The following is an 8,597-nucleotide window of genomic DNA, read 5'->3' as shown; positions in this document are numbered from 1 at the left end:
AAAAAAAAAAAAAAAAAAAAGCATTGGCTGATCTATTTTATTTCTTTTATCAGGATATTTAATTATTCAATTACTCCTACTAATTGATGTGTTTCTGTGCAACCAAAGCCTTATAATGTCTCTGAAACAATTAATACCTAGATGATTTTACAAAATAAATGATATTGAAGTAGTCCAAAATTGGTAGTCTTTCCCATGGATCCTTTAAGTAATAAAATCTAGGAATGTTTCAGGGGATGTCACCAATGAAATTATGGGTAAGAGAATTATGGGTCTTGACCCGATTACATCAAATGAATAGAGAATTGACCTCTTGTTGATGGCTTTCAACCAACTTGATCCATTGATAGGTAAGAGAATTGGATGATCTGTTTTATTTCTTTTACGAGGATACATATCAACTTATTTGATTACTCCTACTAATTGATGTGTTTGTGTGCAACCAAAGCCTTATAATATCTTTAATACTGAATAGTGTCGTAGTAAATAATGTATCAATTGCTTTTAATTTTTTCCAGATTCAATAATTCAACAACTCCTATTGATGAAGTATAGTATAAAAATCCTTACAAAGTGAGTTCATCTTTTTCTATCCTTATTTATCTTTTTTACTTATTACCTTCTTTGCAGTTAACCTTTTTTTGGGGATTAGGATTTAGTTTTTTGAAAACTATGTCACTACACGGTGGACTTTGTGGAGAGACAAAAAAAAAAAAAAAACAAAACCCTTAAGCACTTCTGCGATAATCATACCTTCTTCCTCTCCCCCATTGCTCCTCTCTCCAAAGAGGAATTAACTTTGTGAAAAAGCAGCAAGAGCAAGAACAAGAAGATGGAAAACCTTTTCAGTTTTAGACTGAGATGGTGAGATATCGAGTACGATGCTAATATCTGATCCAATTAAAATGGCAAGAAAATTGTTTTTGAAATCGTTTAAAAGACTTACGAACAAAAGTTTATCCAGAAAAAAAATACACTCCAAGAAAAATATTTCCGTTACAAGTGCATTTGCAGGTGTGTATTTACTAGTATATATATATATATATATATATTACTTTATATTCACATTTTCCATTTTTAGAACTTCTATGAGTTATAGAATGCCAAAATCTCTCTCTCTCTCTCTCACACACACACACAGACACACACACACACACCCACACACACACACACACACACACCATTAATCAACTTTTCCTTTTAATTTCCTTCTATTTTCTTTTCAAATCTCTCAGTGACGCATTTAGATTTGCCGTTCTCACTTTATACCTTTTTAAAATTTACCATTAGGTTATCCATCTCACATTTTTCTTTTTCTTTTTTGTTTTCTTAGAATTTTATGAATGCCCAAGATTCAATTTCCATCACTTTGAAATGTATCTTTAACAGATCAAAATGGTCCTATTCTAGTATCTTTGACAAATATTTTTTATCTTACAATCTTCGAAGCTATGATATTAGATCAAAATTCCTCATCGTCCTGAGGGTCCTCTAGGGTGATAGATGATTGATGAGGAATTTTAATCTACAACTTAGTATTTACTATTATTGATCAAACCAAATCATCAAAAGATCTTTGTTGCCAATATATTTCATAATTCATTATAGGGAAGACTAGGGGAACAAAGATAACTTTGAAAAAGAAGTATTATTCATGATTATTTATTCATTTATTCTGAAAGCTTCAATTCACATTCGCAATTCATTTGCAGATTTCTTGTCACACGCCGAAATGCATTTCCCTTTAGAACACTGAAAGAAGCAATATGGATGAGGAAGTTTTCCTACGCAATCAGTAACTTTCGTGCAGGTAGTTGCTTCCGGTTGGAATTTTTCTCTGCAGTCGTAAACATTCTTACAGGATTCTGTTTCAACTATGAACTCTGCATGGTCACACCCATAAAAGCATCATGTCTTGTAACATTGAAGTGAAGAGAAAGTGAAGCCAAATGAAATCTTTGTTTTTAAAATGACCTCAAATAAAACTAAAAAGAAAGATGAGAGAGAGAGAGAGAGAGAGAAAGAGAGAGAGACTAACCGGTGGCAATAACTAAGAGTAAGACCAAGAAAACCACCTTCTTCATGTCTCTCTTGAATGCAAGGATATTTGCAACAGACTTTGAACTAAAAACTTTGGATCTAATCCTTTGAGAGAGTATAATGTTTTGGAACTTTGCATTGAAGTCATCTATATTTATAGAGTGGACTTGTGTTGGCATGATCCATGGAGAAAGAGATTAAGCTGTTGCACCAAATCTTCCCAATATTGAAGGGAATTCTCTCAATATAGTAGGGAATTATGTTTGCATGATTCATGGAGAAAGAGATCAAGCCGTTGCACCAAATCTTCCCAATATTGAAGGGAATTCTCACAATATAATAAGGAATCAGCTGCTTACCTGTGATAGCCGTATTGGAGAGATATAGGCTGTCCGCATTGCTATTCTCACTGTTTATCCTTATCTCAATCATTGTACAAATCTCTATTTAAAGAAGAAGAGTCTTCCTCAAACAAGTAACTTGAGTAGAGGAATTTGACCATGGATTAGGCTTCCTTCTTTGGGAAGACCGAACCGTGCATCTCTGCCTCTCTATGTGTGTGTGTGCTTGTGTCTATCTCTTGTGTGATTGACTGTGAGATTGAACATGGTATCAGAGCGATAAATTCCTAGTTTTTGATTCATGACTTGAAGAGTGAAGAGAACCTACTGTGACATGTACTTCATCTGATCTCAGTTAAGTCTCTTTCTCTTGTTTCTTTTTTATCTCATGGCTGATTTATCAGAGAAATCAGAAAATTCCTCTAACTCGGCTAAGGTTACTAAAACCCCAACTGAGACCAATAATCGGCTCACTTCCATTACCCTTAATGGCCAAAATTATTTGCCTTGGGCTCGGGCTGTAACAATAGCCCTCATTAGCCGGTCAAAACTTGGCTATGTTAATGGTAAGATTACACCACCTGATCCCTCTTTGACCCAAAATTTGCTGAATGGAAAGTCAGTGATAATCTCATTATGAGTTGGATTTTTAACTCCATGGAATACCAAGTATATGAAATTTTTGTGTACTCTGAAACATCGAAAATACTATGGGATCCCTTGAAGGAGATGTATGGACATGTTGAGAATGCTTCTCGGATTTTTGAATTACAACAAGAAATTTCCAAAATGGAACAAGCTCCTGAACAATCTTTTACAGATCATCTTAATAATCTCAAACGCAAGTGGGACGAGTTAAGGAAATATCGTCCGCTTGCTACTACTATTGATGTTTACACCAAATGTGAGGAATTAGATCATATTTTCCAACTTTTGGCCAGTCTTCATTCTGAATATGAAGACTTAAAAAGGCAAATTCTGATGACCAGCACTCTACCTTCATTTGCATCTGTATGTTCCGTCATTCAACATGAAGAAACATGGCGTCGTGTTATGAACTCCAATCCTAAAATTGGAGCTGATTTTTTTGAAAATTCTGCAAACCTTGGATTTTCTCAAGGAAAGAAAGGAGGGCATGGTGGTAAGAAAGGAGGATCTCGTTACCATTGTGAGCATTGTGCTCGAGATGGTCATACAAAGGATTGAACGTCCCAATAAAAAGAAAAGTCTTGAAGCCAAAGGGGGAGTTGAAGCCAATATGGCATCCCATGCTGTGTCACCAGGATTACTTGGACAATTGGCTCTGCAGTTGCAAACCTTCTTTAAGACGAATAATGGATCTACCACAACACATGTTGGTTCTACCCTTCAACCTCTGGTAATGTTCTTACCTTCAATGCAGTATCTAAAGATTTCTTTATAGTTGATTCAGGGGCCACACATCATATGTGTTGTACCTCACATGCTTTATCTCATATAAGTAATAACCATGGCTACTCTCCCATTACTGTGGCCAATGGAACTCACGTTCCAGTTTAGAGCTTGGGTAAGATTAATGTATTCTCTACATTAAGTGATGGCTTGCTTTTGCCTGCACTATCTTCTAATCTTTTGTCTGTGAGAAGATTAACCAAAGACTTGAACTATGATGTAATTTTATCTTCCCATAAGGTGATCTTTTAGGACAGAATATCAAAGAAGAAGATTGGTGAAGGTCACTGTCAAAATGGGTTATACATTCTTGATTTTCCTCGAACAGCTCTTGTGGCAAGGCAGAATAAGGAAACCACGGCAAAACTCTGGCATTGGAGATTGGGTCATCCATCAGACCGTGTTTTAAATTCTTTGAATTCTTCTCTTTCCCTTAATTCCAATAATTGTGACATATGTCATTATTTAAAGCAAAGTAGATTGCCTTTTCCTCATAATTCTACCATTTCTAATAAGTTGTTTGGTCTAGTTCATTCGGATGTATGGGGGAGGGCTCCAGTGGATTCTTGTGACGGGTTTAAATATTTTGTCACATTTATTGAGGATAAATCCAGAATGACATGGTTATATCTGCTTACTTGTAAAAGTGAAGTCTTTCATGTTTTCAATGAATTTTATCATATGGTGCACAAACAGTATGATACTCACATTCAAGTGCTTCGCACTGATAATGGAACAGAGTATACCAATGGACCATTTGAGGCCTTCCTTAATGACCGAGGTATTATTCACCAATTCTCTTGTGTTGGAACCCCTCAGCAAAATGGAATAGCGGAAAGAAAAAATCGCTTTTTGCTTGAGGTTCCCCGGGCTCTCTTGTTCCATGCCAATGCTCCCAAAAATTATTAGCCTGATGTGGTACTAACAAGTTGCTATCTGATTAAGAGGCTTCCTAGCAAAGTTCTCAATTTTGAATCTCCTATGGAAGTTCTTCTAGGCCGGCAGATCAACATTTCTCATGTTCGAATTTTTGGTAGTATATGTTATGTACATTCTCAAAATGGTGGTAAATTAGATCATCGTGCTCGGAAATGTAATTTTTTTTTTTTTGGGATACTCTTCTCTTAAGAAGGGATATAAATGTTTTGATCCCACCACTCAAAAGGTGTTCATCTCTCGTGATGTTCAGTGTGATGAAACCACTGTTTTTTCCTGACATGGATCAAATTCAAAGGGAGAATGGTGATTATGACTATAGGCAATTAGATGTGGAATTTGCCCCTCCTGTGCCAGTTGCAATAGAGCAACCCAGTAGTCCTCTAAGGGATGGAACACATGAAATTATTGGGCATACTAATCAAGGCACTATGGAGACCGAGGAAGAAGTAACTACCTCTCCAACTCTTGTTCCAAACAGTGAAGATATAGCTCTGACATCTATGGCTTCTGTTCGAAGATCCACTCAGGTGCTAAGGCCATCTGCTAGACTACAAGATTTCTCTACCTATCATGCCGCCAGTTACCCAATACAGGTGTCCCTTTGCTATGATAATATAGCACCCGAATTTAGAGCATTTCTAACTAAAGTTGATGCTCACAAGGAACCTAGTAGCTTTGTTGAAGCTAAAACCTCACTTGCATGGGTCATGGCTATGGATGAGGTGCTCAAAGCTCTTGATAAAAATCATACCTGGAACATTGTTCATCTTCCCAAGGGAAAGCGCTTTGTAGGGTGTCGATGGATATATAAAATCAAACATAAAAGTGATGGGACTGTAAAGAGATACAAGGCGAGGTTGGTTGCAAAGGAATATACCCAAACCTATGGGATTAACTATATTGAAACATTTGCTCCTGTAGTCAAAATGAACACCATTCATGTTCTAATGTCTATTGCTGTTAATTATGGTTGGACTCTTTTTCAAATGGACGTTCTTGCAAGGTGACCTGGAAGAACAAGTTTACATGGATATTCCTCTAGGTCATGCTCTTGAGAATAAAGAAGGATTGGCTTGTAAGCTTAACAAAGCCATCTATGGCCTTAAGCAGTCCCCTCGTGCCTGGTATGAGAAACTAAGCTTAGCTCTCATAACTAATGGCTTTAAAAAGGGTGAATCTGACTCCTCCTTATTTATTAAGAGGAATGACAAATGAATGATTGTTGTTCTTGTGTACGTCATTGACATTGTCATCACTGGCAACAATCTTCAAGGAATAGCCCAACTCAAGTAGTATTTAAATAAAAAATTTGAAATTAAGGATTTGGGAAGACTTAGATACTTCCTTGGCATTGAAATTGCCCGATCAAGTAAGAGGCTATTTTTGTCTCAAAGGAAGTATATCTTAGACCTTCTGAAAGAAACCAGAAAGCTTGGAGCTAAACCGGTTAACTCTCCCATGGATTACAACAGCAAATTTGTCAACAAAGATACCCCTCTCTCTGATAGTGGTCGTTTTCAAAGGCTTGTAGGTCGGTTAATTTACCTAACTATTTCTAGGACTGACATTTTAGCAATGTCAGTCAATTTATGCACTCTCCCACTGAGGGACATATGGATCTTGTTGATCGCATCTTACGATATTTGAAATCATGTATTGGCAGAGGAATATGGATGAAAGAAAATGGACATATTGAAATTATTGGGTATTCTGATGTAGACTGGGCAAGGTGTCCTATGGACAGAAGATCGACCATTGGTTTTTGTACATTTTTCGGGGGCAATCTTGTTACTTAGAAAAGTAAGAAACACATTGTGGTAGCTTGCTCAAGTGCTGAAGCTGAATATAGTTTGGTTGCGTCTTTTAATTCAAGAGCTTGGTCTAGATGATGCTCAAAAACTTATGAAGTTACTCTGTGATAATCAAGCAGCTATACACATCGCTTCCAACCCAGTCTTTCATGAAAGAACAAAGCACATAGAAGTTGATTGTCATTTTGTGCAAGAAAAGATTCAAGCTAAGATAATTGAGACTCCATACATTTCAAGTAAAAATTAGCTCGCAGACATGTTCACCAAAGCTCCATCAAGTGGATTATTTCAAGACATGTTATCCAAGTTGACCTCAGAAGACATCTTCCCCCAACTTGGAGGGGGAGAGTTGGCGTGATCCATGGAGAAAGAGATCAAGATGTTGCACCAAATCTTCCCAATATTGAAGGGAATTCTCTCAATATAGTAGGGAATTATGTTGGCATGATTCATGGAGAAAGAGATCAGGCCGTTGCACCAAATCTTCCCAATATTGAAGGGAATTCAAATCTTCCCAATATTGAAGGGAATTCTCTCAATATAGTAAGGAAATAGGCGGTTACCTATGATAGCCATATTTGGAGAGATATAGGTTGTCCGCATTGCTGTCCTCACTGTTTATCCTTATCTCAACCATTGTACAAATCTCTATTTAAAGAAAAAGAGTCATCCTCATACAAGTAAGTTGTGTAGGGGAATTTCACCATGGATTAGGCTTCCTTTTCTGGGAAGACCGAACCATGTATCTCTGCCTCTGTGTGTGTGTGTGTGTGCTTGTGTCTATCTCTTGTGTGAGTGAGTGTAAGATTGAACAGGACTTGTGTCAAATAAGGAAACGAACATTAATTAATAGTTATTACAATATCTTATTCAGTTGTAATATTTCCCAACTCAGGGCCAGAGAATAAGAATTACTTAATCTAGAATGGACTCGTGTCAAATAAGGAATCTGACATTAAAAATTGATAGCTATTGCAACATTTTATCCAATTGTAATATTTCATCCAACTCATTGCTACCAAAAATAAAAAAGATTTAATTAGTATTCCTTAAGTACTATTATCTAATTCTGTATATATTTCACCTATTATTTCTATGATTTACAAAAAAAAAAAAAAAAAAAAAAAAAAAAAAAAAAAAAAAGGTATTAATTCTATGGGAGAGAGAAATCCTGTATTGAGTGCACCTACGGAGTGCACTCAGTACATTTCCTTCAATTAGTTTGTCAAGCTACAAATCCTGTATTGAGTTCACCGACCGAGTACCGAGTGAGGTTTGGTAGCAAGCTACCTACTGCAAGTACGGATACAGACTTATCTAGTTAGTCGTCTCACATTTAATCTTCTCCTTCACTTATAAACTTTTTATTGCACATTTTCCATTTTTAAAACTTATACCAATTATAGAATGCCAAAAAGTCTCTCTCTCCATTAATCAATTTTTCCATCTAAATTCCTTATATTTTCTCTTCAAATCTTTTAATAACTCATTTAGAGTTGTCCTTCGTACTTTATACCTTTTTAACATTACCTTTTAAACAAAAATCACGTTTTCCTTTATGAGACATTATAATTTTTAGAATGCCTCGTTATTTAGAATGAAGGGTGTCAATCAGTTCAGTTTGGTTTCAATTTTTTTTTTTTTTTTTTTTTCAAATCATAATACAATATATACAAATTAAAACTAAATAATTTTCGTAATGTTAAAATTGACTTGATTTGTACACAGTCTCGGTAATTCAATTTAAGTAGAAATAACTTGCAAAAACAAATAAAACTAGGAAGGAATTACAACCTCATGAAGATACCATCTCATAACGTCAAATCTATTGTCTTTCAACGATTTTTGCACACACAATAATGAAACCCATAGTAGATAATTTCACATTACTCAACAAAAATACATGATTGTAGGATTTAGTATGATTTAAATTAGTATTCACCTTTAGTCTAGTAAAAGAGATTTTTTTTTTTTTTTTGATAGGTAATAAACTAATGGGTATATCAAGGGCCCGTTTGATTTTGTTTCTGCTGTT

The 8,597-nt window shown here is 35.6% G+C and overlaps 1 long non-coding RNA gene across 1 annotated transcript; it reads right to left on the bottom strand.

The window, feature by feature from the left end:
• Positions 1 to 1,633: 1,633 nt before the first annotated feature.
• Positions 1,634 to 2,161, bottom strand: LOC122075658. Its single transcript, XR_006139320.1, has 2 exons — positions 2,039 to 2,161; positions 1,634 to 1,883 (listed from the first exon to the last, which is right to left on the bottom strand). It is a non-coding gene; the product is annotated as an uncharacterized LOC122075658 (long non-coding RNA).
• Between the last annotated feature and the right edge of the window lie 6,436 nt (positions 2,162 to 8,597).

This window comes from Macadamia integrifolia, chromosome 1 (assembly GCF_013358625.1).
Source record: "Macadamia integrifolia cultivar HAES 741 chromosome 1, SCU_Mint_v3, whole genome shotgun sequence".
Taxonomy (NCBI): domain Eukaryota; kingdom Viridiplantae; phylum Streptophyta; class Magnoliopsida; order Proteales; family Proteaceae; genus Macadamia; species Macadamia integrifolia.
This window is presented reverse-complemented; position numbering and strand designations above follow the sequence as displayed.